The sequence below is a fragment of the Narcine bancroftii genome, chromosome 3, assembly GCF_036971445.1.
Source record: "Narcine bancroftii isolate sNarBan1 chromosome 3, sNarBan1.hap1, whole genome shotgun sequence".
Lineage (NCBI taxonomy): Eukaryota > Metazoa > Chordata > Chondrichthyes > Torpediniformes > Narcinidae > Narcine > Narcine bancroftii.
Genome location: NC_091471.1, coordinates 5,974,486 through 5,986,950, shown reverse-complemented (window position 1 = coordinate 5,986,950; position 12,465 = coordinate 5,974,486). Strand labels below are relative to the sequence as shown.

Genomic DNA, 12,465 nt, shown 5'->3' with positions numbered 1-12,465 from the left:
AATTAACCTACAACCCCCGGTACATTTTGAACGGTGGGAGGAAACCGGAGCCCCCCCCCCACCCGGGGAAAACACATGGAGACACAGGGAGAACCTACAAACTCCTTACAGACACTGTGGGATTCGAACCCTGGTCCTGATTGCTGGCACTGTAACAGATTTGCACTAACCGCTAGCCAACCGTGCCTGTCGCGTCCCTAAGCCGCTTAGCCCCTCACTTGCATGTAGGAGGCTGAGGGGTGATTTCATAAAGGGTTTTGAAATCACAAGGGGCTTGGATAAAGTGAATGCTCATAGTCTTTCTTCCCAGAGTCGATGATTCGAGAATGAGAGGGCAATGAGAGAGGAAATATTTGCTCAGATGTGGTCCGTATCTGGAAAGAGGTGTCATGCACAATATCGACATTCAACAAACATTTGGGCACATTGAAAGATACATTCAAAATGCAGGCAAATGGGACTAGCCCAGATGTGTTGGGCCAAAGGGCCTGTCCCATGCTGTATGCTGAAAGAAGTAAATCACAAAAGTCTGTAGACCCCGTGATTGAAGTGAAAACACAATTGCTGGAGTAACTCAGCAGGTCAGATAGTGTATTTTATATAGCAAAGATAAAGAAGAGTTGTGGGACCTTGTGTGTAGAATTGCAGCATGGATTGCTTCACAAAGCCTACAAGCAGGCGGGTGTAGCTGGGACCCATGCGGGGACCCACGGTTACTCCTTTGATTTGAAGAAAGGAGAAGTTATTAAGAGTGAGGACGAGTGCTACCAGGCGGAGGAGGGTGGTGGTGGAGGGTGACTGGTTGAAACTCTGGTCCAGAAAAAAATGAAGGGCTTTGAGACCTTCTGTACGGGGGATGGAGATGTAAAGGGAATGGATGTCCATAGTGAAAATGAAGCAGTCAGGTTCAGGGAATGAGAAGTCATTGAAGAGATGGAGGCCATATGACATATCGTGGATGGAGGTGGGGAGGGATTAGACCAGGGGAGAAAAGATGGAGTAGAGATAGTAGTTTGGTGGGCAAGAGGAAACAATAGATCTACCTGGATAATTGGGTGTATGTAAGAGTAGAACTGGGTAAGAGTAGAATTGGGTATATGATTCTGGGGCCAGTTTTGAAAAAAATGAGTGTTAAGTTGCAGTACAAGTGTACCATTGATGAGAGCTGATGTCCTAAAGGGGTGAGTTCAAATCCTACCACAGCAGCTGGGAATGTAAATCCAGTTACACAGCAGCTAATTTGAGCACTGAGCACTGCAAAAATCCAATGACATAATGGAGGTTCAGCAGGATATTGGATGGGCCACTGGGTCAATTCTCCTGTTGGCTTCTAATTTGGAACCACAGAACATTATAGCACAGAAACAGACCCCTTTAGTCCTGCTAGTCTGTGCCAAACTATTATTCTGCTTTGTCCCACTGACCTGTCCCCTGTCCATATCTCTCCTTACCCCTCCCATCCACGTATCTGTCCAAACTCAAGGTTCTTAAGTGTAAAAATTGAGCCCACATTCACCACTTCAGCTGGCAGCTTGTTCCACACTCCCACCACTCTCTGCGTGAAGAAGTGTCCCCCCCCCCCCCCATGTTCCCTCTAAACTTTTTCCCTTTCACTCTTAACCCATGTCCTCTGGTTTGTATCTCACCCACCCTCAGTGGAAAAAGCCCATGAACATTTACTCTCTCTCTCTCCCCCTCATAATTTTAAATACCTTCATCAAATCTCCCCTCATTCCTCTATGCTTCAGGAAATAGAGACCTAATCAGTTAAACCTAACCAGTTTAACCTTTCCCTGTAACTCAGTTCCTGACATCCAGGCAACATCCCAGTAAATCTCTGCACTCTTTCTTTCTTACTGATATCTATCTTGCACACAATGCTCCAAATTTGGCCTCACCAATGTCTTATACAACTTTACCATAACGTCCCAACTCTGATGCTCAATTCTTTGATTTATGAAGGCCAATGTGCCAAAGGTTCTCTTTACACGTGATGATATCTGGGTGTCCCGAATTCTGGACGGTATTCCCACGTTGGAGGAAGGACATGTGGAGTTGCACAGTTGTAAGCAAAACTCTGAATTAGATCTGAAAACAATTAAAGCTGGCCTTCAACACAATGCCACTTGAGAAAATTCCTCGCATCTGTTGTCCAAGGTGCTTTTAAAAACTTGTCAATCCCGAGCGAAAAAGTAACAAAGCGGGCATGTCAGAAGGAAATTTAAATGAAACGCTTTGAGTGCACTTTGCTGCCGTCCTCACTGCTGGAGATGCCGTCCTTTTAACAAGGGCCTCCTGCAAAACAATAGCCCACTATCCCTGGCCAATAATGTCGCCTGCCACTTCTTCCCTTCAGTAACGTGACAGGTCTGAATTAGTTTTTATTATAGGGTCGGCAGAGAGAGCCAGCAGGGATATTTAGCTGTCATTCTTACTGATCCCTGGAGTGATAGGGTCAAGCCGTCAATCAGGCAAGGTATGTCAGGTCAGAAGCTAGAATCGTTCGGAAGCAAGGTGTCGGGTTTGCTGGCGTTCCTTTCGCACACTCTCGGCTTTTTGCTTGTTTTCTACACTTCACCCCAAGTTATGTCCCATTCACTTGTATTATTCCATCCAGTCATTCAGAAGAGACATTAAGCTATGTACGGTGGTAAAAGACCCCAAGGGCTCTCACGGGAAACTGCAGAGGCTGTAATCTGTAGCAGCAGGTGGGAGAGTAAGAATATTTGACGTATCAGGCCGGAATCTTTCATCCAGAGCGGCTCAATTAGTGTAGCGGCGAGCGCAACGCAACGCTGTTACAGCGCTAGCGATCTGGGCCAGGGTTCCAATCCCTCGAATTTATATGTTCTTCCCGTGGGTTTCCTGCGGGGGCTCCGGTTTCCTCCCACCGTTCGAAACGTGCCAGGTTAATGGGGGGTAATTGGGCGGCACAAGCTCATGGGCCAAAATGGCCTGTTACTGTACTGAATGTCTAACTTTAAATCTAAAAATCAGTTCTGGAGATTAGTCCTCTGAAAAGAGAATGAGTCACCTGGGACTGGAATTCAGAAGAATGATCAAGGATCTTGTAGAAATAGGTAAAATTTGAATGGGTTGGACAAGAGTAAAACACGAAAATCTGCAGACTCCGTGGTCGAAGTAAAAGCACAAAGCTGGAGAAACTCAGCAGGTCAAACAGCGTCCTTTTTACAGCAAAGATAAAGAGACCTAACTAATGTGTCGGCTTGAGCCCTTCATCGAGGTCTGGACCAAATGGAGGCAAGTGCCTGAACAAAATGTTGGGTGGGGAGAGGTGGGGGATGAGCCTAGTCCTACAGGCAGGATCATCAAGATAAGACATGGGAAAGTTCAGATTTATTGTCAGAGAACGTCCAAGACATGACATACAACCTCAGTGCTCAAATTTTTCCTGTGGGCCAGGCTGAATTTCCACTTATTGGTAGTGCAAAAGTTGTATCCTATGATAGGTGAGACTAAAACTAGGCGACATCGCTTCAAGATTCAGGGAGAAGTGAACCCGTGGATTTCTGTGTTCGAGGAAGCAGTGCCTCATTTACTGTGTTTAAGTGACTATATTTGCATAGTTGGGGAATAAAGGCTAATGGAGAAAAGGCAGGGAGGAGGGGCCGAGTCCTTGGCCAGATCAGGCGTGATCTTATTGACTGGCGGACCAGGCTCGACGGGCCGGGTGGCCGGCTCCTGTTCCTATTTCTTGTGTCCTTTTGAAACCTGGATCATCTTTTTTCTCCTGCTTGATCTGCTGCGTGTCAGAAGATCACATGGCACCATTTTGAAGAAGCGTAAGGGGGTTCTCTTTGCAACTTGGGTCTGTGTTCAGATATCCATCCATCTCTCCCATTAACACAGTGCAGTTTGCTGGATCTTGCTGTGCTTGGCATATGCACTTCAAAAGGTCAACTGGCCAGAAAGCTCTTTGAATAGAAGCTATGATGATCATGGGGACACGATTAGCGTAGCGGTGAGCGCCATGCTGCTACTGCGCTAGCGATCGGGATCAGATTTCAATTCCGTGCTGTCTGTAAGGAGTTTGTACGTTCTCCCCATGTCTGTGTGGGTTCTGATTTCCTCCCACCGTTCGAAACATACTGGGGGTTGAAGGTCAATTGAGTGTAATTGGGTGGCATGGACTTGTGGGATATTATTGTGCTGTATGTCTAAATTTTTTTTAAATTTAATTCTTCAGACATGGACATCAGCAGAATTCAGTGAGCTTCAAACAAAGATTTATCCTGTGTGTTGGATGTGGCTTTGGTTAAATATCTGCTTGTTTGGTCAGCGGTTTTCCTGGCTCTCAAGTGGATGTTCTTAGCCAGCCCTGAGCAGCACAGTTAGTGTGGCGGTTAGCTGAGCGCCATTTCAACAGCTGCATCTCGGCTTCGAATCCAGAGTCATCTGTAAGGAGTTTCCCTTGTCTGTGTGGGTTTCCTCTGGGTGCTCTGGTTTCCTCCCACGCTCCAAAAACATACAAAGGATGTAGGTCAATTGGGGGATTTGGGCAGCACAGACCTGTGGGCCAGAAGGGCCTGTAATCGTGCTGTATATCTAAATCAGTGGTTCAATCTTTTTCTTTCCACCCACCCACATCCCACCTTAAGCCATCCCTTACTAATCACAGAGCCCCGATGGCAGAGGGATGACTTAAAGTGGGATGTGGGGGGAAAGAAGAAGGTTGAGAACCACTGGTCTAAATTCAAAAGGTAAAAATGTAAAATTCTCTGGGAGTGCTTGGCCAATCAGTAGAATCATTCCATTCCTGGGGTCAATTCACACTGTGAAGAAGAAAACTTTTCCTCTCATGGTTGTTTGGGTTGCCTGCAGAATAAGTTTAATACAGCCTCATTTCAATCAGGAGGTTGAAGAGGAGAGGACTGGCTGCCTAATGTTTCCCTTGAAATAAGGGAAACAGAAAGGAACTCTGTGGTGACCTGAAAGAAAGAGGTTATCATCTGGAGAACCCTGATGGGGCAAGTTTCATGATCAAGTCATTGACGTAGCTGACCGCAAGGGATCAGTTGTGGGTGTCCAATGAACAAAAAATCTCTCTCTGCAAACCGACAAGAACCTTCCCGAGCGCTAACCATTTACCTTTCCAGCACCAAAGCCTGGTGAACTCCATAAACGTTAAATTCTGTGCGCAGTCTAAGAATGGCCTGCGACCAGTGAACTTGGAGGAGTGAGAAGTGAGATTGGACTGTGAACCAAAGAACTTTTCTGAACTTACACACACACACACATTACAGACACGTGAGCTTAGAATTAGAAGGGGGTTAAGTTGTGTTAGTTAAGTTAATAGTGATAAGTTAAAGTTTGATTCTGTTTTCATGTTTAAAGATAATTAAAAGCAACTTTTGTTGAAGTAGCCATTTGTCTTGCTGAATATCTGTCACTGCTGGGTTTTGGGGTCAATGTGAAAATGACAAAGTGAAGAAAATTTTATTTCTTTATACTGTTGTTAATGATCGCAAGCTCCCCAAAAGAGGCTTGCTGTCAAGTGATCAATCTTACAGAGAACAGACCGATCACTCCATGCTGATCAAATTAAACTGGAACTTCGCTGGTTCATGTGATTCATGTCCCTATGTATTTTTGCATATGGGTGGTACAGTTAAGGTAGCAGCAAGAGCCAGCACCATTGTCTGAAAGGAGTTTGTATGTTGGATCTCCCTGGATGCTCCAGTTTCCTCCTACCCACCAAAAACCCACGGGGTTGGTTGGTTAACTGGATGTAATTTGGTTGCGGACACACTATAACAATTTAATGCTACCCTGCCTCATACACAGAACCCTTACATCTTACATCTTTTTTTTACATCCACGTGCCTGTCTAAGAATCTGTTAAATGACCCTGTTGTACCAGCCTCTACAACCACCCCAGGCAATGCATTCCAGGCACCCAGGACTCTCTGTAAGAAAACAGGTGTCCTCTGATTTTTGCTGCTGTCGCTCCAGGAAAAGGAATAAGAAACATGTTCCTGTATATTTCTCATGGATTGCCTGTGCTCTGGCTTTTTTAGGTGGAGGGCAGTGTGTGCAGTACTGGCCCCACCCTTTACACCCGAGGTTTATCTGCCACGGTCCAGCAAGCTGGGACTGTGACAGCCAGGTCCTTGGGTCGTAGATGTTACGGAATGTCGTTCTCCCAGATGGATAGCCTGACAAGGCTAATGAATCCCTGCTGCCTGGATTCGACATCAGAGTTTTCCTTCTCTTAGGCTGGCTGCCAACCCAGGCTACGCATCCAGTTATACTGCCAGACACTTGGTCATTCCATGACGCAGAAAACTCAGTGAAAACATGGGACACCGACGAGAAGGTGTTGCTACGGACGCAGTAATGAAGGAGAGGCCATTTGCAGTGACCTCCTGCCTGGCTAAGCCAGACAGCGGCCACACGGCGATCACTACCCCGAGAAAGGAAATGCATGCACTTTCCCTGGGTGAGCGGGACATCGCCCGCCTCCCAGTGTAATTCTACAAGCCTCTCCATCACCACATTTGTAGCTGCTTCCACCACTACTCCTGGCAGCCCGTTCCAAGCACACACGACTCTCTGTGTAAAAACCTTGCCCCATACACCTTTAACTCCCTCCCCGCCCTCAACCTCTAGTGTGTGCAATATTTTTTCCCTGGCAAAAAGATTCTGACTGTCCATGCTATCAATGCCTCACGTCATTTTATAAACTTTTATCAGGTCTCTCCTCAACCTCCAATGCTCCAGAGAAAACCGCCCATGTTTGTCCAACCTCTCCCCATAACTCATACCCTGCCATCCAATCAACATCCTGGCAAACATCCCCTGTGCCAATTCCAAAGCCTCCACATCGTTCCTGAAATGAGGCCACCAAACTACTTCAAGTGCGGCCTAACCAAAGATTTATATATTTTAAACATGACTTTCTTTTAAACTCAGTGCCCTGCCGAATGAAACCAAGCAGATCGTTTACCTTCTTTTCCGCCCTATCTGCTTGTGAGGCCACTTTCAAGGAACGCTGGACCTGAATCCCTGGATCCCCCTGCACATCAATCGTTTTGAAAGCCCTGCCATTAACTGTATACATTCCCCTTACATTTGACCACCCAAAGTTCAGTTCTGGTTACCTCATTCCAGGAAGGATGTGGAAACTATAGGGAGGGTGTAGAGGAGATTTAACAGGATTTAATTTTTAATTTAGACATATGGCACGGTAACAGGCCATTTTCAGCCACGAGTCCATGCCGCCCAATTTACACCCAATTAACTGACACCCAGGTACATTTCAAATGGTGGGAGGAAACCGGGGCCCCCGGGAAAAATCCACACAGACGTGGGAGAACGTACAAACTCCTTACAGACAGCGCGGGATTCCAACTCCGGATCCAGTCACTGGTGTTGTAAAGGCGTTGTGCAAGCCACTACACCAACCGTGTCATCGTGTTACCTGGAATGGAAAATAAGTTTATGAGGCAAGGTTAACAGAGCTGGGACTTTTCTCTATGGACCGAAGGAGGATGAAAGGAGATTAATAGAGGAGGACAGGGTGAACGGCCAGCACCTGTTTCCCAGGGGAGAATTGCAAACACCTGAGGACATATGTACAAAGTGAAGGGAGGGAAGTTGAGGGGCAACATCGAGGTAACTTTTTTTTAATGCAGAGAGTTGTGGGTGCCTGGAATGCCTTGCCACGGGTGGTGGTGGAGGCTGGAACATTGGGGGCATTTAAGAGACACTTAGACAAACACATGGATAAAAGAAAAATAGAGGGCGACAGTGTAGGGAGGACTGTACTTTTTTAAAAGATATACATGGGTCGGCACAACATCAAGGGCTGAAGAGACTGTACTGGGCTGTAGTGTTCTATGTTCTAAAGTGCAAGACTTCACACTTTCCTGAGGATTAAATGGCATCTGCCATCACTCCACCCTTATCTGTAATGAATCTATATCCGTTGGTATTATTGGATCGCCCTCTACGTCGTCCACAGTGCCTCCAATTGTAAAGTTATCTGCAGACTTGGTAATCCACCTATTTTTTCATCAATCATTTTTCTCTACTGCAGCCAAAATCTTGCAATATTTGGACAGTCAGCCTCCAGTTGTGCCTGCTGACCTGCCACAGTCAGCAAAGGGATAATAACCAGATCAGCGCAAGGCATGAAGTCACTGAGGCAGCACTGAAACGGTCCCTTTGGCCCACTGAGATTCTGCCACCCATTTACCCTAATTCTACGTAACTTTCGTGTTTTTTATTGACCAAAACTAGACTTTATTCATGATAAATCAGTTATAAAAGGAAATCCATTTGAATCTCTTCCTACCCTAAGTTTGGTATCCATACATCTATTTACACTGTTGAGACATCTTGTCGTTACTGCCCCCTTAGTTGTTTGAGGGGCTTCCCCTCGGTCTCAGCCCTTCTATGCCCTGTAATGGAAGGACTGCGTTCTTTTCCCACAGCACCCTGGTGTTGGCTGGGCCAAGCTGCAGCACGTCCTGCTGGAATGTGCCAGACTGAGTGTTTATTCTCTCCACATTCTCACCTACTGCTCCCAGATTTCACCGCCCCACCTACACACAAAGGGATGAGTTACCTACCAACCCACCTGTCTTTGGGATGTGGGAGGAAGCCAGAGCCATGGGAAGAAGCTTCCAATGTCAGGATTGAACCTGCGTCTTTGATGCTCTGATGTTATATCTCGGTGAGCTGTTTTTGTCAAAATGAATTGTGGATAAAATGTTTGGTTTGGACACTGGAGAGAACTGTTTCAGTCACTTTTAAAAATTTTTTACAGTACTGTAGAAGCTGATTCTGCCCAATTACACCCAAATTAAGCTCCAAGCCCTGTATGTTTTGAAAGGTGGGAGGAAACTGAAGCACCCGGGGAAGACCTGTGCAGTCACAGGGAAAGCGTATAAACTCCGTACAGACAGCATCGGATTCGAACCTGGCTCACCGGCACTGTAATAGCTTTGCGCTAACCGTTCCGCCCGTGACACCTCAGAGAAAGCAGTGCTTCCTCAGTACTTCATTTGTTTGACAGCTTGTCTTCTTTTGTCTTTGATGGAGAACTTGTGACCTGAGGGATGTGTTGCTAACTGAGCCACCACTTGGTAACGACTACTGAGGAATATAGTTGCGTTAAGTTTTCACCTGAGTATGGACTGAATATAGTCGAGGAGAGCTCGACAACAGCGCTGTGAAGTAAAACACGAAAGTCTGCAGGCACCATGGATGAAGTAAAAATGCACGATGCTGGAGAAACTCAGCAGGTCAAACAGCAAAGATAAAAATACATCACTGACGTTTCGGGCTTGAGCCCTTCATCAAGGTGTTGAAAAATGTCGGCAGTTGTCCACATAAAAGGGTAAGGGGGAGGGGTGGTCACAAAGGCAGGAGGTGATAGGTGGAGAAGGGAAGGAGGGGACAGCAGCGAGCAGGGGGAGAGGGGATGGCTGGGTAAATAGAGAGGGAAGGGTGTGGAGAGCTGATAGGGGGGGGCAAGGAGAGCAGGTTAGCAGAAATCGGAAATATTGATGTTAATGCCTTCCGGCTGGAGAGTGTCCAGATGGAAAAAAAGGTGTTCCACCTCCAATTTCCAGGATGGGATAGTACGTGAGACCATGGACAGACATGAGAGGATGGGAGTGGGGCGCAGAACTGAAATGGTTGGTCACTGGGAAGTCCCTGTCACTGGTGAGGACAGATCGAGGGTGCTCAGCGAAGTGAGCTCCCAGTCTGCGCCCGGCCTCTCCGGTGTAGAGAAGGCCACAAAGGGAGCACCAGCTGCAATATGTCAGTCCTGCAGATACACAAGTGAAGATTGCGATTGATCCTTTAATATTAAAAATAATGGTGGAGCTGCCGTAACAGCAGCACTGATGCTGGTGCAGACCCCTGGAGAGATGCAGTGCTGCTGTGCGGGGTCCAGCCTCCCAGTCCGACTACTGTCGTTTTCCTGCAGGTTTTAAATGGCCTGTTATAGGAGCCGATGGTGTTTTATTTAAAATACAGCAGGACACCAGAAAATAGGGAGACCATCAGCTGATTGAGAACAAGAAGCAGAGGAGAAGACCCACATGACAGTGAACGAGTGGCTGAAGAACACACAGGCGGCGGACTGTTCGTGACTCGAGGCGAAGAACCCACACAGGCTGCGGGCTGCTGAAGACTGCAGTTAGAGGACTCACACCAGTTTGTGGACTGCTGGAGACTGGCTGAAGGGGTACCAGGTGTCAGAACCAGGACGTGAGAGGGTGCCGAGGGCACTACCTGATCCTGTCTGAGGATTGTATCTGGACCTCAAGCCGCTGATGGTTTGAACTGAAGTTGGTGGGTGCAGAGGCTGTGGGAGCACTGGAGGTGAATCAGCGGATGCTCAGTGACTGTGGGGGAATCTCTTTTACTTCATTTTCTTCGACTGTAAGGGACGCTGGTCAATTTCTGCTGATAATAAATCTTAGCTTTACGGTAGACTGAATTTTGTGTAATGCCACATTTTCAAATTTATTACATGAAGTAAAATAATCTTGAATCTTGAAGTTTCCTTGAGACAGTGGGAGATGTAGCCTGGTTTGTGTGATGCTTTGAGCTGCGTTCAGAGTCTCTTGTGGTCATTGGGCAGAGCAGTTCCCGACCCATGCAGATACTTTCCATAGTTCATCTGTAAAAGTGCCTAGGACACTTTAGGACACATGCCGAATTTATTCGGGATTCTGAAAAACTGGTCCCTCGTTCTTCAGTCTGATTCTGAAGCTGTGCTGAACCAATGTGCTTTTGAAAACCCCTGCTGAACCCAGGCAGGCAGGGAATTCCTGCACACCTCTGGCACAGATTTTCAAAAAAATGAAAACTAGTCTTTGCAGAGGTGCTGTGGTGGCAGGTGAGGGGGAGGAGGGGCCGTGGTATTTAGCAGATAATAAACTCAACACAACATTCAGGCCAGTCTCGACAAACAAACCCCTGTTCATGTTCAATTCCTGTTCAATTGGTAGAGGCGCTTTGATTGTTGCACTCAGTCCTGGTATGTTACAGGTCCTGTTCCAGTCAACTGGTGACAAACAAGACTGGCTTCTTTGACAAGAAGTGTTACCAGTTAGATCGCGATTTTAATAAACTGCAAATAAAAGTCAGTAATTGTAAGCCTCTGTGTCCACAGCGTGTTTAATCACCCACAAAACCATTCAACCTCAGCGGGAAGGAGAGGATTTAACAGAAAACACATTCCATGTGGAAGGGGTTAGACTGAGAAATGTGTTCTGATTTCTGGGAGAGAATATTTATGATAATTGATTGTCCTGGTAATTTTTTGATCTCTGTATAATTAGAGGGAGTTAGTTTGGTCCATTGGAACTGTGCACAATGAGAGGGATTGGAAATACCTGGAGTGATTAGAAATGGAGTGATAGGGAAGACGTTTGGTCCATTGGAACTGTGCACAATGAGAGGGATTGGAAATACCTGGAGTGATTAGAAATGGAGTGATAGGGAAGAAGTTTTGTCCATTGGAACTGTGCGCAATGAGAGGGATTGGAAATACCTGGAGTGATTAGAAATGGAGTGATAGGGAAGAAGTTTTGTCCATTGGAACTGTGCACAATAAGAGGGATTGGAAATACCTGGAGTGATTAGAAATGGAGTGATAGGGAAGACGTTTGGTCCATTGGAACTGTGCACAATGAGAGGGATTGGAAATACCTGGAGTGATTAGAAATGGAGTGATAGGGAAGACGTTTGGACCATTGGAGATGTGCACAGTGGGAATGTTTAGGAAGAAGTGTGGTCTTCTGGTGATTTACAGACCAATCGTGATTGGGAAGAGTGTAGTCCATTGGAGGCATACACAGTGGAAGTGAAACATGAAGGTCTGCAGATGCAGTGAATGTAGTAAAACCACAGAGATGCAGGAGGACCTCAGCAGGCCCCATAGGAGGTGAAGGTAGATTGCTGACATTTCAGGTCTGAGCCCTTCCTCAAGGTATGAGTGAAAAGCAGGCAGGCGTCTGGATTAAAAGGCTGATGGAAAGGGGAGAATGGGAGGGGGAGTACAGACTGAGAGACAAAAGATGTGAATTGGATTTGGCATGGTTAACGTAGCGGTTAGCAGAATGTTGCTACAGCACTAACAATCGGGACTGGGGTTCGAATCCCACGCTGTCTGTAAGAGGTTGGTACGTTCTGCCCATGTCTGCATGGGTTTTCCCTGGGAGCTCCAATTTCCTCCCAGTGTCTGAAACATACCTGGGGTTGTAGGTTAATTGGATGTGATTGGGTGACACAGGTTCATGGGCCAATAGGGCATGTTACTGTGCTGTATGTATAAATTCACAGTTTAAAAACAAGAGGTCAGGGGAGAGGAGAGGTGAGATTGATTGGGGGAGAGAGACTCTGTGAAAAGTGACAGGGAAAAGGGAAGAGACAGACATAGTTAGAGGAAAGGGGGTTGGGGAGAGGGGATTTAATGGAAAC

At 46.6% G+C, this 12,465-nt stretch overlaps 1 protein-coding gene across 7 annotated transcripts in view; it reads left to right on the top strand.

Moving 5' to 3' along the window:
* Positions 1-12,465, top strand: part of exoc6b (exocyst complex component 6B) — an 866,329-nt gene that overhangs the window by 545,138 nt on the left and 308,726 nt on the right. The gene's annotated exons all lie outside the window — the stretch shown is intronic.